This window comes from Dermacentor silvarum, chromosome 1 (genome assembly GCF_013339745.2).
Source record: "Dermacentor silvarum isolate Dsil-2018 chromosome 1, BIME_Dsil_1.4, whole genome shotgun sequence".
In the NCBI taxonomy this organism is placed as follows: domain Eukaryota; kingdom Metazoa; phylum Arthropoda; class Arachnida; order Ixodida; family Ixodidae; genus Dermacentor; species Dermacentor silvarum.
The window spans coordinates 197,312,613-197,333,570 of record NC_051154.1 but is presented as its reverse complement, the minus strand read 5'-3'; positions in this window follow the sequence as shown (position 1 = coordinate 197,333,570).

The following is a 20,958-nucleotide window of genomic DNA, read 5'->3' as shown; positions in this document are numbered from 1 at the left end:
ACGCCATACCTCGAGGACAACGGATACTTGCCGCACACCATGTTCGGATTCCGACAGCATTTGTCCACGCAGGACGTACTCCTGCTCCTCAAGGAAGACCTTATCGACTACCTTGATCGCCGATGCAAATAATCAATCCTGGCAATCGACGTAATGAGCGCATTCGACAACGTAAGTTACGAAGCCAGCGTCCACAACCTCGAAGATGAAGGCTGCGGAGCTCGGATCTATAACTACATCAGCAGCTTTCTGACACACCGAACAGCAGCAGTCGTCTGCAATCTCCGCAGCGATAAATTTCGGCTACCCAACAAAGGAACCCCACAAGGATCAGTGATTTCACCACGCCTTTTCAACATCGCAATGATCAAGCTGCCAAAACAACTCAATGCCATCCCAAACCTATGTCATGCCCTTTACGCCGACGACATCACACTCTGGACCAAAGCACCTACTACTGGACAAAAAGAACGCAGTCTACAAGAAGCCATCGATACCATCGAAAGATACCTCCGAGACTGCGGTCTCCAATGCGCAGCCAAAAAGTCGGAGCTTCTCGTGCTCAGAGCACGGACGCGAGGACGACCGCCCAGACGGCCCAACTCTATCGAACCCGATCCTAGCGTCTCCCTCAACGGAACCAAAATCCCTACAGTCGACTCCCCTTCGCGTACTCGGTCTTCACATCCACAAGGACAGATCAGGAGCGGCCACTCTCCCACGTCTCCAACGTACACTGTCACAAGTTACGCACCTCGTCAAGAGGATAACAAACCAAAGAAGCGGACTTTAGGAGGAAGACACAATAAGGATAATTCAAGCTCTCCTAACTAGCTGTATCACCTACGGCACTCCCTACCTGACACTCAATCCGGCTGAAATCAAGAAACTCAATGTCATCATTCGAAAGGCAATCAAAGTAGCCTTGACCCTCCCACCCGCGGCATCAACGGAGAAACTCCTCAAGCTCGGCATCCACAATACGTAGGAAGAGCTCTCCGAGGCTCACAAAATCAGCCAACTAGAGCGGCTCAAGCTCACACCCACCGGACGTGAAGTTTTGCGCTACCTCAACTACAGTGAAAGCTACATTGCCGAAACAGACCAGAAAGCAAGAATCCCACCCGCACTCCGTGAGTGTATCAGCGTTGCGCGTCCACCGCGCAATATGCATCCGACTCACCATAAGGAGCGTCGGCAAAGCAGAATCCGCGCACTCAGCAAGAAATACGCGACAAACCCTGATACGAGGGACACCGATGCTGCCCGGTATATTAAACGAAACGCCTTTGCCCTAAGTGTCACAGATCACCAAGGCAAAGAACTCGCCGCTGTCACCATCCGGGCAAGAGCCGCCGAGAATGTAGAGGAAACGGCAATTGCTCTGGCGATAACAACTTGCCCTGAAGTAGCTGTAATCCTCACTGATTCCCAAGCATCAGTTCGCCACTATCAAAAAGGACGCATATCAGAAACCGCACTCAAGATACTTCAATATCACATCGCATGCACCACGCTCCCCGACACCCACATCAACTGGATTCCAGGCCATCAGGGCATGACAGAAAATGAGGCGGCACACGCCGCTGCCCGCGAGCATACCAGCCGGGCTTTCCTGCCATCTCACACCAGGCCGGCCACCAACGTTGATGACATCGCCCTAAAGTACTCGGAGCTTCTGCAACACAACCGACTCAGCAGAAGAACGTACCCATCACCACACAAGAAGCTGAGCAAAGAGGAAGGAGTCATCCTCCGCCGCCTACAGACAAACACCTATGCACACGGAATAATCATGCACAGACTCCATCCTACGCAGTACTCGTACACATGCACCCACTGTGACTTCCCAGACACCCTGCCACACATGGTGCAGGATTCCCACTGCGTGACACATCCCCAGACCAACGCTCACAAGCTCAACAAGACGACTCCAAACAAGGACGCCCTATAGAGGCTGAAGAAGAGCACCCCAACTCAGCGCAATTCAATACCACCACTGCAACGTGGGAGGCGAAGCTTTCCTCTGACGACGTGGACTACCAACGCAGTCATGTCGCCCGGGCCAAGGAGGCAGCCCAAGCCAGAGGGTTCCTGGAATAAGGAATTGTCCCACCTAGGGGGAGCCGGGTCCTGACTCGGATTACCGTTCCAGAAAATAAAAGTTTATTTCTCTCTCTCTCTCTCGCTCTCTCTTCTTGGCACAAATAGGAGGCGCTGATGGCAGTTGTCTTTTAGAAGATTGAGGGGTTTTAGTCATTAGCACGAGCGGGATAGCAGCGCCATGAAACAGACTCGGTGGGAAAGAAGCGGTCCATTTCAGGCTCACTCCTCAGAACAGCACGTTGGCTGTCACCGTGATGGTGATGGCGTCACGTCTATCGTGACGCCATCGGGCTAAAAAGTATGTTCCACATCCGCCCACCATGGTTCTGAGTGGCGCTGGCTAACATTCCTAGGGCTAGATCTAGTAAACATAAATACCCAAGTTAGTGGACGCATTGATGGCCGTCGCCGTCGCACAATTGGTAGTGCAACGCACGCGTAATGCGGAGGTTGCGGGTTCGGCTCCCGCCGGCGACAAGTTATCTTTTCGTCCACTTTCATTTCCCTTTTCTTCATTATTTTCTACATTCCAAGTTCAACTAAACTTAATTTCCCCGATGCTTTCCTTGGCTTCGTTGTCTGTTGGCTTTATGTGGTTGTGATTAAAAAAATCGAGCCCTTCGGTTCCCCTTCTTCTTTCGTATCTCACTAAGGCCAATAATATCCCAGGCAATACCTGATAATTCTTCAAATAGCCCTGCTAAGCTAGCCTCACTCGATAGGGTGCGCGTGTTCAAAGTTGCGAGGTTCAGTTTCTATTGGCGGCCTGTCCGGACCCAGAGATTCTTAGCACCCTCTGCCGCGTAGCAGGTCTGACCGCCGCCTTGGTCAGGTGCTCCGCAGCCGCTGAGGACTGAGGGCCATGGATAAATTGTTGTTAATCAACTTCTCAAAAATTAGAATTAGATGAAAAGTTTGAATCAGAAAATTGTAGAGCAACGTGAAAAATTCCCGATACAGCTTTCTGTTACTCAATACGTGCCACATAAAAGTCTTTTTTCCGAGCGTGAAAGAAGCCCGCGAATATAGGCACTTCGCGTGCATTCGCGGAAGCCAGAATTCTTGGACCCTGGTCCTAGCCGATGTCGGCACGAGCTGCTTTAAAAGCGCTAGTGTGCTTTTTAAAAGAGCCCTAAACTACTTAGAGCCTTAAACTACTCAAGAGCCTTAAACTACTTAGAGCCTTAAACTATTTAAAGAGCCTTAAACTATACTCTTGCGGAAGCCAGAATTCTTGGACCCTGGTCCTAACCGACGTCGGCACGAGCTGCTTTAAAAGCGCTAGTGTGCTTTTTAAAAGAAACGGGACTCATTGAAATATATATAATGTGCAACTGACGTGTTATCTTTTTTTAACTTCTGTTTTCTTATCTTTTCTCCCATTACCTCATCCCCCTGTGCAGAGTAGCCAACCGGATACTTAATCTGGTTAACCTCTCTGCCTTTCACCTCTTGTTTCCCTCCTCCTCCTCCTCCTCCTCCTCCTCCTCCTCCTGTAATTAGGTCGAGAAGCGACTACAACATTTATGTGCAGAATGTGTTCCGCGAATTGCAAGACGTCAGAGGTGCTACCTCAGTGCGCATTTATTGATTCCTTGCGTGTCATTATCAACGCGTCGAACTGGCGCGCATAGGTCGCCTGCCGACGGTTTTCTAGTGTAGTGAACATCTGGGGAATATGGATTTGAATTCACTGACGAATCACCCTGTTTTTTTTTATTCTTGTTTTTTTTTTCAGACAGAGAGAGAGAGAGACAAAAGCCCGCGGCGGTCCTCAGTTACTATTACACAGCGTACTACTGTCGACAAGGAGGTAGCGGGTTCAATTCCCAGCCGTATAGCGGTCGCATTTCGATCGACATGGAATGCAAACAAACGTCCCTTCTTTTTCCGAGTCTCCGTACATTGCAGCGATCGTTCGCTAGCGAGCTCTAGTTCCTCGGGGAGACATTGAGGCCCATGCTTTTGACTCCATCCTCAGTTTAGCAGAGACGCCTCAACCGCGACAATGTTTACAGCGGGGCGGGTGCTTTCTACGCTCTCATTGCTCCATTGAGCGCCACGCACCGCGTCGTGTTCTTTTCTCGTGTGCTTTTTTTTTTTTTTCTCCAGAGTGCACCCGGTGCGCATTCGTTTCACTTTAGCCACGGCACGATGATTTCGTCTGATGACAACCATCAGGTACAGTTCGTTTTTCTTTTTTTTTTCCCTCTTCGTGTACGTGCTTCGATCGTCATCGCCGCGCACTCCTAAGCGTGCACCAAAGAAGCCTCCGCGCCAGCACAAGTATCGGCTGGGGCGCTAACGCCTTTGTAATGAGGTCATTTCCCAGGGACAGTACGCGCGTCGGCGACTTGCGACTGTGCTACAGGAAGCGGGAAAGTAAAAGACACGAAGCGAAGCTGAGGAGAGAGACGTCAGCCTCTCTACGCGAGTTGACCGAAAAAGTATACTGCGACAGTTTCGTGAAAGAACGAACGAAAGAAAAGAAAGGACGGATGTATAAAAGTCGGAGCAAATAATGAAGTAACGAGGACACAGCGCAAAGTACATTGTGATAGAGAGCTTCACGCGTCAGAGCGTTCGCCGTCAAACGAACGAGACATGCCGTGAAAACCCCTTAGCATAACGAGCCTTCCGCTTGAAAAGCGAGGTTCCGAAGAAAGCCATACGAAGGGAAGATGAATACACTGCGACGGCACCGGAAGGCAAAACGCTTTTACGTAACTCCATATCGCTTGCGTAACGCCAGATGTTGTGCGTATACAAAAAAGGGGATCTCTCGCTGCGCTCAAAAATAAATAAAAAAGGAAATAAGTAGATCAATGCCTCGGTTTCAAACAAAGCCCAATCACTTATCGGTCTTTCACATGCGAGAAAGATCCCATGGTGCGTATTTTTTCCGTGCTCTTTTTAATCTTTTTCAGCGAACTGCCATTGCTAAGTTGCGCTTGCGCCTCCACATAAAAGAAGCAGGATTTGGGACGTGTACATCTGGGACCACGTACGCAATACACATTAGCAAATATTTGCTCATGACAAGTCTGATCACGTAAGTGTATTCACAACGAGAGATAAAGAAAAGAACTCACACAGGAACTCCTCTGGGACTTATCTAAGTATGCGCAAGCATTGTGCCACTTGCTCATCTTCACGCAGCCCGGTGTCATTATCAATGTTGATCCGACCAGCATAAACGACAGCGCTGCGGCGACACGAACTGCTGCGGACGGCTTCGCAAGGTGAATTGATGACACAAGCAAACTACTGCAGGTGGCGCCAGGTGCGCTGATAACGTTCCGATCATTATAAACTGTTATCGTTCTTTAACGCCTTATACATCTGCGTCGAACCATTATGAACCGTGATCAACCGTACTCCGGCGGCGGCAGCGTATGTCGCGGCCGCGCAGGCCTTATCTAGAAAGCGATCTGCGATGGGTACATGACTGCGCCGTAGTGCTGATAGCTTCGTGTGCGCTGTGTTCTCGCCGCTTAGTTCGCGTTGAAGGAGAGGCAACACGAAGGTCAATTCGTTCACTGCTGCGGGCCCTATCTCGAAAGCGATCGTCTTACGTGACGACGGACGGACGGGTTTACTCGTTGAGTAGGCATAGAAATGTTTACGCATTACGTAAGGAGTTTTTTTCGTTGCAATATCTGCCGCAACAAACGGGCGCACAGCGATTGCAGGGCGATACGAGAGCAATGGTGATGGAACTCCAATAATACGTTAGTAGCGAAATAGATCGCGTAAGTTGGTTTGCAGGGGTACCAATGCCGAAATTGCCGCAGCAATGGCGTACCTATGAATGATTTTAGGAAGTTGATGATTTACTTATGTTCAACGAACAGATTTGCGTTGTGCTTCAGAATGTGCGAAATAAAGTGCTTTAGCCGTTTGAACAGGCACTTTGGATAAAGGAGACAACGTACGGCATAGCCAAGCCCAGGAATTACGGACACCAGCAACTAACACCCCTTAGAGGTCGTGAGTGGAAGCATGATTGATTGATTGACTGATCGATCGACTTATTTATTTATTTATTTATTTATTTATTTATTTATTTATTTATTTATTTATTTATTTATTTATTTATTTATTTATTGAGTTTAACGTCCCAAAGCCACACTCGGGCTATGAGAGGCGCCACAGCTGGAGTTCTTTCACGTGCACCTAAATAAAAGTACTCGAGCGTTTATGTATTTCGCCCTCATCGAAATGTGGTTGCCGCAGCCGGTTATCGAACCCACGACCTCGTGCTAAGCAGCAGAAGGCAAGCCACTGCACCACCACGACGTGTGCGAGTGCAAACAGGAGCGGTTTCTATGAGAAATGGCCGTATTTTTCTCTTTTTTTCACATAATTTATTAAAAATGTCATTATTTAAAAATGCCCGGAAATTATACATAGTATATATATATATATCAGCCTGACTCCGCATCCTAAGTGAGCTGTACTGTTTTCCGTGGCCGAAAACTCGTTCCAAATTGCACGTGAAGTTTGCATTATGCGAGCTTATGGAGACGGTTGAAATTTGAAGTCCATATTGCGTACTCAAAAGCAATTTGCTACGAAACCATGATTCCGGTGAGTTCCAGGGAGGTTATATATTCTAGAGAGTTTACAAGCTTCAAGAACTCCGCTTCCGGTTTGTTTAACCGCCCGTCTTGAAACGGCCAAAACAACTGTTCTACCTTCGCAACAGAGTTACGAAATGATACGCAAAACGATATATATTAGCGTGCTGGTTACTAAAATCGTTCTGTAAGGCCGGGACCGAGTGCTTTCGACGAACGGAGATCGAATTTGCTTATACGATGGACGCGTGTTCACTGCCTCGATACCGGCGCGCGGTAAGTGTTATTTTTTTTCTCTCTCCATCTTCTTCTTTTCTTTCTCCTTCGCTTGGCTGAGTTTATTGATTGCTACACGTAGTGCTATGCGTCACTGCTTCAGTCATCGCGGGAATCTCGACTATTAGAGCTCACAAAGCGCCGCCAGATAGAAGAGAACTCAAAAATTCCTAATTTCCTGGAATTCTTTTAGACAAAAATCTTACATTGTATGGTAACGATAACTTTCGGGGCAGCGGCGATCGTTTTCAACTGGCCCTGAAGCATGCCTCGGCTCCATTTAAATGGGCATGCTGCCCTGTCGCGTTGCCTTTGATCCGAGCTGCATGCGGAGAACCTCATGTGGACGAAGTGTTGAAAAAGCTTCTGAAAGGGATCTCCATATTCTCTCGTGAAAGACTGTGAGAAACTCTGAATGTGGTCATCCAATCTTTGAACATTGCTGGGACACACATTGCTTGGGTGATACAGCTTTTCGCAGTGCAGGTTCCTACTAAACCTTCAGCGTAAAACAAATCGCTCTCAGTATCGGATTATTCTGGACCTGAATTCACAAAATGATCTTACATTAAAAGAAATTCTATTGTTATGTCGGACGTATTATTCAGAAATTTTCTTTTTTAAATTGCCTGCTACAAATGGCACAATTCTAACCCTTGAGCTAAGAGACTCGATGAGGCGACCATTACTTCTACGAGAAATCATAACGCTTAATTGAATAATTGTCATAATTTCAATAATTACCTTCAGACTTTTTTTAATTATTTGCTTTACGATACATGCTTCAATCTACGAATTGTAGCTCGTGAGTTTGCAAGGCATATTGACTTAGAACAAATCCTGAAGATGGCACCGGTTTCGAGATATCCACCGTCAAACTTGCGATGCAAATGCACTGTTGATTCAGTTACTTTTTTATGAAAACGCTGTTTTATGCATTGAAGCACAAAAGTAATTAGTCTAATTATTTTAAATGTTTAATTAAGCATCTTGATTTCTCGTAGAAGTAAATGGCCGCCTCATCGTGTACGTGTTTTAGCTCAAGGGTGAGATTTGTGCTTTGTGCCACAGGCAATGTTTAGAATTTGGTGCAGATATAAAAAAAAATAGAAACAAAAAACATAGTATGATATATATGGTGTTCCTGTTATCGTGCACCAACCTTTAAATAAAGGCGGATTATTCTACGGGAATAAGACCAAATGTTTATTGTTTAGAATCTCGTTAAGAAACCACCACTATTTTTTTAGTTCCTTACATAGAATTAGTTAATTATATGCATATGAGCGCAGTCACTGAACGCTCAAGGTGCTCCGAAACCTGTGCTTTTTGTGCTGTGTAGCTTTACAAGTGCCAACAAGCAACTGCCGTATAAGTACTCCCCGTAATGTCTATTGGCGGTACGTGCTGGATAAGTGCAACGTTGCGTGCGAGAATCACATCAGTAAGCTGAGCTATACCACGAAGTCGCCATCAGTGAGTGACGGGAACGCCGACATTGGTGCCTATAGGTGGCAGCTTGAGGCGGAAGGCGAAGGAACTCCGTGGAACGTACGCGAGGGTAACTTACAGAGGCGTCATCAGGACACAAAGGCAGTTCGAGCCGTAGAACGCCATTAGAACAATCGATGAGGGCTCAGTGGCCAGTCAAGAAGTCCATGCCAAGAATGGCTCATGACACATATATGAGCCCCAGGGTCGATAAGAGGCAGTAATGGTCAGGCCATCGACGTAGACACCCACCAAATTGCGCGTTGGATGAACGGTCGGCAGAGATTTTTCGGTCCAGATCGTCAATGCCGCGTCACCTCCGGGAGCTGCACTGTTTAGTTTCCCGATAGATTCCGTAGTAAGTCGGCAACGGAGAGCGATGACGTTGCAGGAAGCGTGACTGACAACCCTGACGTGACGGCGAGTGGCTGGACCAGCCTCTTTGAGCGGAGACTTCATTATTCAGTGAGTCGAAGCGTGCATAGAATGGAAACGAACGACGAGGTCCATGGCGTGATCCTGACGGCGGTAATTGTGAAAGTTTAATCAACATACCATTACTGCGAAAATGGCGGAAAATGTGGCCAACGTGGGGGCGTAGTGGCTTTGACGTTGCGCTGCTAAGCCCAAGGGCACGGGATCAAATCCCGGCCGCGGAGACGCGCGCATTTCGATGGGGAGGAAATGCAAAAACGCCCATGTACCGTGTATTGGGTTCACGTTAAGGAACCCCAGGTGTTTAAAATTAATCCGGAGTCCCTCACTTTTGCGTGCCTCATAATCGTATAATGGTTCTGGCGCGTACATCCCCAGAATTCAATTTTATCTGCGTCGCTGGGATCGTCTTCAGGCATCATTATGGGACCAACGTGGCGTCCGCTAAGGTGGCCAAGGACCTGGTTGTAGTGAAGCGAACACCCAGCACCTTCGCCGAAAGTGAGGTCTAATTGCTTCCATTGACACTATATATATATATATATATATATATATATATATATATATATATATATATATATATCCCGGCCGCGGCGGCCGCATTTCGATGGAGGCGAAATGCAAAAAATAAATGTCACAGTTTCGCCCTAAGGGCGAAGCAATGAATGCGATAGCAACACAGCAATATGGTAGCAATATGAATTGTAGTAAACATGAGCTGATTAAGTAAGCAGGTGTGCTGCGGCGTAAGTAGACCGACATGAAGAGAGACTCGATGACCACGAGAAGGCGCGTGTGAAACGGTGGTGTTGATGAGAAGCGCTTCCCGTGGGCAGCGCGCGTGCGAAGGGACACACCTGTAGCGCTGCACTGCCGATCCGGGCAGCATTGCATGTGCAGCATTGCATGTTGGAAAATGTGGCCCGACTATTACTAGCTGAATGAACAAGCGTGGTGCGAGCGCGCACAAACAAACATGAATAGATCACACTAAATGACTGCAGACAACGACTGTCAAAACGCTAGCAGCGAGCGCATACGCCGCCGCGGGCGAAGGTACGTGCGGTCTATCGCTTCAACGGAAACTGAGCGGCGAATGCACGGCGCATAAAGGTCAGAGCCGTGTGGAGATAAGAGACGGTGCGGGCGAGCGAGCGACGAGCGCGGTTGTTGGCAGAGTAGAAGTGCGCCCCCCCCCCCCCCCCGCGCTCCCTCCGGCGCTGGCTTCCCGCTTCCTTGCTTGCGCGTGGGTGATTGAGTGCGTTCGCTCTCCGTGATAGCGCGCGTCCCCGCACGCTTCCGCTCGGGCATACGGCGCGCGGCGAAGATTTTATCTATAGGGAACCTCACGGCGACGGCGACGGCAGAAATCCGGTTGAAGTGTCCATATAATTGCTATCGCAATAAAACGCCCGTGTGCTTTCGTTGTAGTGCACGTTTAAGAACCCCGGGTGGTCAAAATTAGTCCGGAGCCCTCCACTACGGGGCGTGTCTCACAATCAGAACTGGTTTTGGCACGTAAAACCCCAGAAAGAATATATATATATATATATATATATATATATATATATATATATATATATATATCCGCACGAATATGGTGTGAGAAGCAGCTGCATTAAACTGGCATCGCATTTTGCGACGCTCTCGTTCAATTTTCGTTCTGTTCGCCTTTCGCCGTTGACTGGGCCCTCGTCGCACCACCGTTATCACCGGGATCGGCCGTTCGGCACCGTGAATGATAACAGGGATGGAGTAGAAGTTGGATCACTAGAGAATACTGCTACACCGTTTCATCCGTGACACGAAAACTGACTATAAGGACAGCCGTCAAACACTGTGCAAGGCAAGAACGTGGGTAGTGACCTGCAGCTTGACAGGACGAGGATCTCCGACACACACGCGCGCTTAGCGAGGCAGCGGGGTTGTATATATTTCGGCCGCGCAGTGTTGCATTAGCGTCGCCGCAGAGAAGCTTAACTGCCCCGTGTGACTGCTCGATTGCCCCGGTGACGACGAACGAACATTTCGACTGACGAACGTACACGGGAGCGTGAATGGGCGCGACTCATAGCTGGCAAATTCGGAGGCCGTGCACGGGGCCGCTTGTTCTCAGCGTGGCGAGGCATACTCGTGCCGCCGAGTGGGCCCGCATGGCGAGAGCCTTCAATGAAAAGCCGCGGACGGCAGTGAGCCCACCGGGCTTTGTTTACATCGGTGGCGCCCTTAATTAACGAACCGGAGGACGCTCCATTGAGCACCCTCACGAAAAACCCTTCTACGTGTTTGCGCTGGCGGCACGAGAGACCACGGCAAACGAAAGGTTATAAAAAAATAACAAGAAAAAGACAAGGCGCACGAGCGGAGGAGGCTAGCTGCTGTTGTCAATAAAGTTTGCCCCGCTCAATACTGCGCGGTAACCCGGCGCCGGGCTCAGGCAAACGGTCTTTCAAGCGCGCGCGCGCTCGCGAGCGCGTCTTGTGCTTTCTCTGACACGATCCTGTCCTCCTCTAGCTTGAAAGCGGAGGGGACGGTACTCTGAAGCGAAAAGCAAACACGACCTAAGAGGAAAGCGGTTTATTTCTGCACTTCCCCACTTTCTTTTATCTTCTTTTTCCCTCCCTCCTTCCCCACTTCTTTTTTTTTCTTCTTCTGTTTGCAGGTTCTTGCGTCAGAGAATAATTAACGCGCACTTTACGCAAGACAAAGCGCTGCTCTTTGGTCGATGAAACTCGCCAAGAAATTTCCTCGGTGTAGTCGTGGTAAGCCGGCGTGGCAAACGAAAGCGTTCAAGCGTGCCTCTTCCTTACCTGTTTCTCTTACAGAGTTCCTTGTTCTCACTCTCGTTCTTTCATTTTTTTTTTCTGCCGTCCATTTCAGCTTGATTCTGCGGTCGCGTAATTATGTACGCGCGGTCCAGCGTGTGCACTGTGCGAGCACTTCCGTGCTCCCCTGCGCGCGCGCGCGTTTGTATCCTTCGTGAGTGGGTATTTGTCCGCGTAATGCGCCGTCCTGACTAAGACGGCCAGCGCGGGCAGCGAGCTTTCCGAGATTACGCAGCCTTGGGCGGGACTCGAAGGTCCTCGTTTTACGCCCGATCAGAGACGGACTGATGATTAGACGCGGCGGCAGGCGCCCCTTAGGGATGCGTCCACACCCAGCGGTGGCTCGATCCCTCCCTGCCCCACACTGATGGGAACAGAAACAAACTACGTCATTGCGAAAGCAGACATTTCGGACGGTTCGGTGGTGCGTGAGTGGACGGCTCGATGGGAAAAGACAGGCCCAATGGAAGGTGTATAAGAGCTGGACTTGTCTTCTCCTTATCCCTATCGCCACTGCATTACGTCGCTTTCGCCGCACTAGTCCTCACCTTCAGTCGTGCGCAGCTGAGCTAGCACACTCGCAATGTCCCACGGCGTTGATACGTCGCGACTTGAGATGCCTGCAGGCACGGATCGTGTCCAACCTTATTTCCAGTATTGTTATTTTTTCTCTGAAATGTGCTCCGTTTCATGTAAATGTATACTTTTCTCTTTAATACCACCTCCGACTGTGTGACACACTTGTTCTCTCCGTTGTCGCATAAGGAAACCGCCACTGGAAGCCGCCACGTAATGAGTTACCGTCGAATGCAGCCTTCATGTGCGCACGCCACATGCCCCTTACTCGGAGAACGCACCCCTGGTATACGGGTTGTATTTCATCGGCGCTGCCACCTGCGGATGCTGTCGAGTGTGTAGATATATAAAGCAACGATGAAAAGGAAAAGCTGGCCCTTCCTCAAGTGCTCCCCTAGGGCGAGTGCGCGCACGCTCGCCTCGGGGTTCGTCGATCGCGCGAACGCTTTCTTTATCGACGTATTTCGTCTCGCACAACAGTAATTAAACGCAGGTTAGCGGGACCTTATATCATTTAGTGCGCAGTCTTCTCAACGCGCCTTGCATATGCCCCCCCCCCCCTCCTCCATTTTTTTAAGGGAGTGCCGGAAGTGAATTCGGTCATAACAACGGGACAATTAACCTGCGCTGCATGCCGCGCAGGTTTATATATATCTTGTTTTTGCCTTTACCGAGAAAATAATGCGGGTCCCGATAGATGACGGCGTGTACGCGACAAAGACCGCCCATTACACCCGGCGCGGTCGAGCTATGGCGCGTTGAGATTCTTTTAATGCCGAGTTGTTCTTCGCGTTCTTTGTGCTCGTTAGCGCGGATGATTAGAAGAAGAGCCGATATCTTTGAAGCAAGAATTAGGCGGACGTAAAGCGTAAAATGAAAGGTTGCGTGTTTCGCTTCACATCCCAGTATAAGCAGTCTAAGCATGCCACCTTGTCGTTACCAGCTTGAAACACTTAATTCATCCTGCAGAAATGTTTTTAGTTACCCATTTAAGGACGAGAAAAATAAGAAGAAATAATACGCCGGCCAGAACGTTGAACGCACCATTTGGACGTGATAGGGCAATCACTGTTTAGCAACCCAGTAAAGTTTGCTGATCCTTTGAAAGGACCCTTATTTTGCATTCGGCTAGCTTCGGTTTTTCGTGTAGCCTGACGTGATTCCTCACCACAAGTGTGTGAATTGATTACTTCTATTTTCTGTAAGTGGATACTCCCATCTCGGAAACTTCGCCAGTTACTGCGTTCCATGGAGCAAGGAAATAAATTAGGAAGAATTATTACGTCATGCGCCCAGCCTTGGCAAACAAACGCTCCGTGAAGCCATTCGCTTCGCTTTTTCCCTCACAGTGTCGGCCCAACACGTGACCTCTGAGACAGCGTATTGGCCGGGAATGTTTGGTTCCCGGTAGTTTATAATTGATGCGGGGGCACTTGTTCAGCCTCCCTTCAGTAACTCTGCTATTCTAGAAACGGGAGCACTGCAACCTACCACGTGCTCTCGCGTGACGATCGCGTGTCAAGCTGACTCGTTTGCCTTCGCAGGGGCCACAATCGCCCTTCCCGACTAATCACGTAATCGGCGATCCTTCGCATTATTTCGTGGGCACCATTTACGTCGCGACCTATAAAAATGCCTCACTTAATGGTAAATCGACCATCGGCAGCTACTAATGGGCGAGTTAACATTTGGAGGCTGACAACGAATTTGGACGAGTGCTATGATGCACTGCAAAGAATCAACACGAAGGTCGGAAAGATAGGACGTCTGATAGGATAGGACTGCTCATTATCGTATCTCTTGTTTATTCCTTCTTGAATTTTCTGCAGAACATTACCTGTTAATTATGAACCAATTAGGCCCGCCACAGAGTACTTTTCCGACGAAGTTGGTTGCAATCTAACGATCATCATCATCCCTTTTATCAAAACTTCTTGTATAACAAAAAAACAAAATGTTGAGCCAGCAACACCCATGATCTATGCTGCCTTACATCACACACACACACACACACACACACACACACACACACACACACACACACACACACACACACACACACACACACACACACACACACACACACACACACACACACACACACACACACCACACGCACACACACACACAAATATATATATATATATATATATATATATATATATATATATAACAAGCTGAGAGAGAGAGAGAGATCCCTATGTCCTGATATCTTATTAAAATGGTCTGCAGAAGTAACGACGGAGGGTAGATAGGGAGCTTCATTGATGACTTGGAGCAGGGAACCATACGCACGAGCAGCGTGAATCACACCAACACATATCTGTGTGCACACGCTGTCAGCCGAAGGCGCACAACAGCCCGGGCAGGGCCGGCCGAACGCCAAACCAACCTGCGCTCCTTGGTGGCATCCGAGGAGGGCCGCGAAAACGCCTCCGGCTGCCGCTCGTGCACACACAACGCCCGTCGGTCGCCTCATAATTGGCTTCCGCAATGGCGCAGCGTCTGTTGCTGCAGCGACGACGCCGCTGCTGAACGGGGAGCGCCGTCCAACCCTTCCAGTTTCGCCAGGCCTACTATACCAGCTTACGCACCCAAGTATGACTCAGCCTCGGCGGCTCCCCACGACCGACGCCAGTACCCCCCTGTAAGAACTTTCCCCGACCCCTTTGTGCACCGCGTGGCTGGAGCAGCGGGCGAGAGCTCAGCGAGCGACGCCCACTTTCACCGGGTTCGCTCCATTGCTCGGTCTTCCCAAGCGCAGCGCTCGCTGCCGGCGTACTGCGTGCGGTCAGCAAACCCGCTCCAAGTTGCCCCCGACCGCGAAAGTTCTCCGAGCAGCACGAGATCCGAGAAGAACAAAAAAAGCAAGATTTCTTCGCAGCCAGTGCATGAGCCCTGGAATCGAAAGGTGCAGTGGATGTTTCCCAGCACAGCCACCAAACTGTTCACCTAAACTTCAGTTTACGTGGTGAATTCGCGAGAAAGTTTACCTTTTTTCGCTGATTCCGGTCTCTGAGAACTTATGCGGGCAGGTGTATAGGTTAGCGAGCGCAGCTGACAGGAAGAAGCTGCCGCTATGCGGGCTGTGTACTATTCTCTCGATTCTTGCAGGCCCTGAAATAATTTTGTTTTTGTTTTTTGTTTTTTGTTTTTCCGTGAGAGAAAGGAAGTCTACAAGAAATGCGATTCTGGAACTAAAATAGTAAGTTGGCTCACAGTATTTCTCGCAGTATTCTCTGCTAACATATGGGGCAGAAACTTAGAGGTTAACACAGAAGCTCGAGAACAAATTAAGGACCGCACAAAGAGCGATGGAACGAAAAATCTTAGGACTAACGTTAAGAGACAGGAAGAGAGCGGTGTGGATCAGAGAACAAACGGGCATAGCCGATATTCTAGTTGACATTAAGCGGAAGAAATGGAGCTGGGCAGGCCATGTAATGCGTAGGATGGATAACCGGTGGACCATTAGGGTTACAGAATGGATACCAAGAGAAGGTAAGCGCAGTCGAGGTCGGCAGAAAACCAGATGGGATGATGAAGTTAGGAAATTTGCAAGCGCAAGTTGGAATACGCTAGCGCAAGACAGGGGTAATTGGAGATCGCAGGGAGAGGCCTTCGTCCTGCAGTGGACATAAAATATAGGATGATGATGATGATGATGATGATGATGATGATGATGATTTCTCGCTGCCTGTTGCGAAGCCTGGACACTTAATGAGCTCACTTGACACCGAGTGTATGATACTATATAATACACTCTCACACCATGGCCCTTTCCGACGTGGATTTTGGTGCATCTGCTCGCAAACACAGCTAAGCAATATAAATTTTATTCAGTCAAGATACATTCAGCGGAAACCATTTCGACGTAATAAATGTACTATGTGTTAGAGTATGATTTAGACAGGGTGTAGCATTTGAATAGTAGACTACCAATGACCAGTACGAAATACGTTACTTTATTACCGTAGCTATACGGTAGCGGTCTTGCATGGTGCCGGCACGCTTCTTCTTTTGCTTGTGGCGCATGCCAGTCGGACGAACAGCACAGCCACTCTATCTCGTCCTCTCTCCTCTTCTCCGGCTATATTAATGTGCAAATACCTTTATAATAAATGAGGTAGGGAGGGGAGATGGGGTGGAACTCTGCAAGAAAATAGTGCAGATCGGGTTGGACGTCGGGAGTCTTTAATAAATCGTGGCAACAGCGGGGCAGCGCCCCATTGTTCTGCCGCCGCGGGGAGAAGTCGCCCTGCGAGGAGGATGTGCGATGCATTCCCCGCTGCAGCGGACCCCATCGCCGAGCGGCTCGGGCTCGGGGCGCCTCGCTGCGTGCCTCGGCAGAAGGGCGCCTGCTTAGGCACGCAGAAGACACCCTCTCCTCCGGGGCTCGACGCGTGCAACGATGGTGGCCGAATGGATGTAGGAGTAACGGCGCGGTACAGAACCGCGCGTGGCTCCCGGTCATGCCCGACCCGAGTCCAATACGGCATTTCTACCCGCTGGCTACCATCTCAGAGCGATTCGTGCCGCTTGAAAAGAAAACTAACCGGAGGGTGACGAGTTGCAGTGATCATCCTGTACTGAGCGCGAGTGAGAATTGTGGCGCCATCTAGGAAAGAGCTTCTGGTGACGTGTTGCATGTCACCACGTGACACAGGCTACGAACCGCCGTCACTGGTTTTCCTTGTGCAGTGAGGTTCACATGTCGCTATATCTAGCGTTTTAGTGTTGTATGCGTCACCTTTATTGCCATTACTGCGACGTACACCACAAATCCAGACACTTTTTGCACCCTGAGAACGGTTTTGCTTTAGAAAGCCGTATAACGTCGGCCATTCGTGCATTCGGAACGGCCCTTTCCGTTAGACGTTAGTTCGGTCGTAATGAACAAACTTTAGCGAAAAGCGAGAGCCCAGAACAAGTAAACATTTTTTTAGCAAAATGTCACGAAATGGTATTTTGATCGCAAACGATTCTAAAAGTATTGTTCTGTTTATATTCTGATTTGCAACGTACAATTGTTCGATACGAGGTGTTTTACGATGTGTTTTATGCTCTCCAATGCATAATTCTGTCAACATCGTTTTTGATACAAGTAGTTTTAGTGCTGCTTAATATCCCTATTCGGCACGGCGCAACTGGGACATGCCTTATTGCCGTATTATTAGCACCCATGAAAATTTGGTCACTATACTTTTACATCCATACGCAGCATATTCATTCCATGCACATGCCAAAGTTACACATTTTAGTGCTGTACATATTGTCCAAGCTTGTTGATCCGAAAGAAATGAGTGCACAATAAAACATGTAAACCTTGCACATATATTTTAAATGCGAAAGCATGTATTTGCCACTACGCACTTTGCTGACTCTGGGGTTTCTGGCCTCGGTGTGTTGCTATGGGGACCCACAAGTGACGCCACAGTGCTTTCTTATGAACCCAGATTGCGCGTGTGATGCTAATGACGTTAATGCCCATGATAATGCCCATAATAATACCCATGCTGATGGTGGTGCTAGCAGTGATGATGCCCATGGCGATAATGATGAGTATTCAGGCGAGCCTTCATTCAGATGCTCTCGCGTTAACGTAAACAGCCATCAATTGATGGGTTCTACCGGAAACTATTTATCTGCGTAATTTAAATCAGTTCACTAGCGGCACTTTCTCTCACGACTGAACCTACCATTCTCAAGCATGAACGATTTTATGAACCATCGCGCGTCGCGCTCATCAGCTGTGCGAGTGCTGAGTAGCCTGACACCGATTACCAATTTCTGCCTCTCGTTTACAGCATGGCTGGGCGAATTCTCTTCCAGTCCCAAGGTCCCACAGGATGGTTCACCGACTATATACACTACATCTGACACACGAAACCGCCTTTCCAGTCTGCGGTGAAGTTTACAGTATGTAAATTTCACGAGTAATATGACGAACTAAGAAACCAAAATGAAGCACGACATGCTGCTCGCCGGAAATTTTTGAGCCAATGGGCATAAACAAGGGCTTCTTTGCAAAGTGTTTGCCACATATTGAACACTGAAGGATAGGCTGCTTTCTCGTCTTTTAACATCCAGGCAACTCCCACCTTCTTCACAGTAATAACTCACGTAGCTGATGCGTTCGAATGCGTTCGGCAACTGATGTACGAATACATGCTGAACAGGAAGCCACTTCTGAAAAATTATTGAAGCAATTTATTGCTTTCTTGTGACCTTAATCCATAATAACACACCATATAACTGCTTAAAGCAATGCTAACGGTAACAGTGATGAAATCACACAGTTTAACTGCCGATCCGGCTCTGCCGCGCTCTTTAGAAATGAAGCGCAGAGTCGGCGCAGTCAGGCGATGTCGCTTTCTACGGAAGAACGACGGACGTAGCGGCGGAAGTTTGGATCACAATGCGCGCTACGCCCGTGGTTGATTCTCCATTGGATTAAATTTTAAACAGACACTCTACCTTTTCCGTGCCCTGCTTCGTCTTCATTAATTTCTTCATTCAACCGTTCATTCATTTGCTTGGTCGTTTGTTCCTTTATGCCTTCATTCGTCATTACGAGTAAACAGAAGCAAGCCAGATGCAAGAAATCCAAATCATAATTTACCCATAGATGCACTTGTACAACGCCTAATAGTGGTTAATCACACACGCACGCGCCCAGTGATACGTGTGCGCGCATTCTCACTTTCATAAGTACAGCCTCCCGCATTTTTAGCTATATCGCGCGAGCGTCCATCACGCGTCATTTTAGCGCCTTTAAGCAGCGATAATCAGCGAGACCGGCAAAAGTACTCTAAAGTGCACTAAGCACTCTCCTGTGCAAGAGTCGTCTAATGCGATGTTCCCTTCAGGACGACGTACGACCATATTATTGTGTTCTCGCGCGATATAGCTAAAAATGCGGGAGGCTGTACACCTAATCATCGTGCTCTTGTGAGTCTTTTCACCGAAGACAACAGAGAACAAAACAATTCAGTTGGGAATGGCGCTGCAAGCAACTTATCAACTCATCGGCTGCCGTGGCCGTACAAAATATGCCAGAAGCGTTCCAATCATATTCGGATCAGTTGCAGCTTGTGGTAAGCATTATCAGCTATACGTATAGACGGTTTGAAGGCTAACTTGTCCAGACAGAGGCGCGCCTGCACAGCGTCCGAGCCGAGCCACTCCCGACAGAACGCGCTGGAGCGACCCCTCCGTCGGCGGGGCGCGCTCTCGGCCCGGCTGTCACAGCGTGTCAGAACACTGCGTGAAGCGCGCCCAGCCCAGTAATCTGCGCGCTAGTGCGCAGGCGCCTATAGCGCCGACACCCGAGAACTCGACGCCGAAGGAAACGCGCGCTGCCCGACGCGAAAGCGATGCATTGTTTGCTCGGGACAAAAGACGAGTCCTTCCGCGCAGTCAGAGGATGATGTCCGCTAAAACAGCTCAATTGTGCTTGCCTCCGCTGCCCCGGGCTTCCGCTCGTGGCCTCATGAAGCGAGGGCTTCGCTCGTCGCGCCGCATCAGAGGCGAGCTCGAAATGCCGGCGTCGCTCCATGTCCGCGGCACTTGTGGCCCCCCAGCGGAATATAAGTACCACTCATTTACTATGGAATTACTTATACCCAGGTACTGATTTTGCTGACGTTGACTGAATGTGGACAATATTCACCAGACGGCGCTCTCTCTCTCTCTTTATGTGTGTGTGTGTGTGTGTGTGTGTGTGTGTGTGTGTGTGTGTGTGTGTGTGTGTGTGTGTGTGGGTGTGGGTGTGTGTGTGTGTGTGTGTGTGTGTGTGTGTGTGTGTGTGTGTGTGTGTGTGTGTGTGTGTGTGTGTGTGTGTGTGTGTGTGTGTGTGTGTGTGTGTGTGTGTGTGTGTGTGTGTGTGTGTGTGTGTGTGTGTGTGTGTGTGTGTGTGTGTTGTCGAATAGTTTCCGAATAGCAACTCTGTGGACGCGCTCAACAACCAGGTGAGAACGTTACCAGCTATATTGCAGACATCGTCGACTTGTGACGCCCGCTGGAGTCTCTCTCTGCCGTTTGCTGTCCTCGACATACATCGCAATGCTACCGCCTTGATCGTCACTTAGCTGCCGAACTCTTCAACCTTGCTCCATGTGGAGTGTCTCGGCAACATTTAGCTACTAGACGTCTCCTTCATATTCGGCCTTGATGGCGCATGCAGACGACTTGCCGCTCAGTGCGCTGAAACCTTCTGCCTCTAAGTCTGACCGACTACCTTCGCGTATACTTTTGGCACCTCTACTAACAGCGAACTCGAAGATGTGCATAGCGAGACACTCCTCGCACTTCTTCACCAGTTTAGCGGCTCGTTCGACTGCCATCAGACGTCTATGGCCGAACACGCACTGTGGTCCATCATACTGACTCCTGTGGCGCTATAACGTAAAATGATTCCAAATTGTTTTGATTCCAATTTCTGCAATCAGCCTCCACGATCGGTCAAAACATTTTCGGGCCACTCCCAACTTCGCCTGTCTGTCACGCGACGTCACGAAAACCGCGATAGCTCCCCATCTGATATAACATGTACACACTGCTTATGCATGCTTAAACCGCACAAAAGAAAAATAATCATTTCTGATTCAACGCCTTTTCACCATTAGCCCTCTGCTATTGGTGTAATGTTTTCTGGCTACGCCCACTTC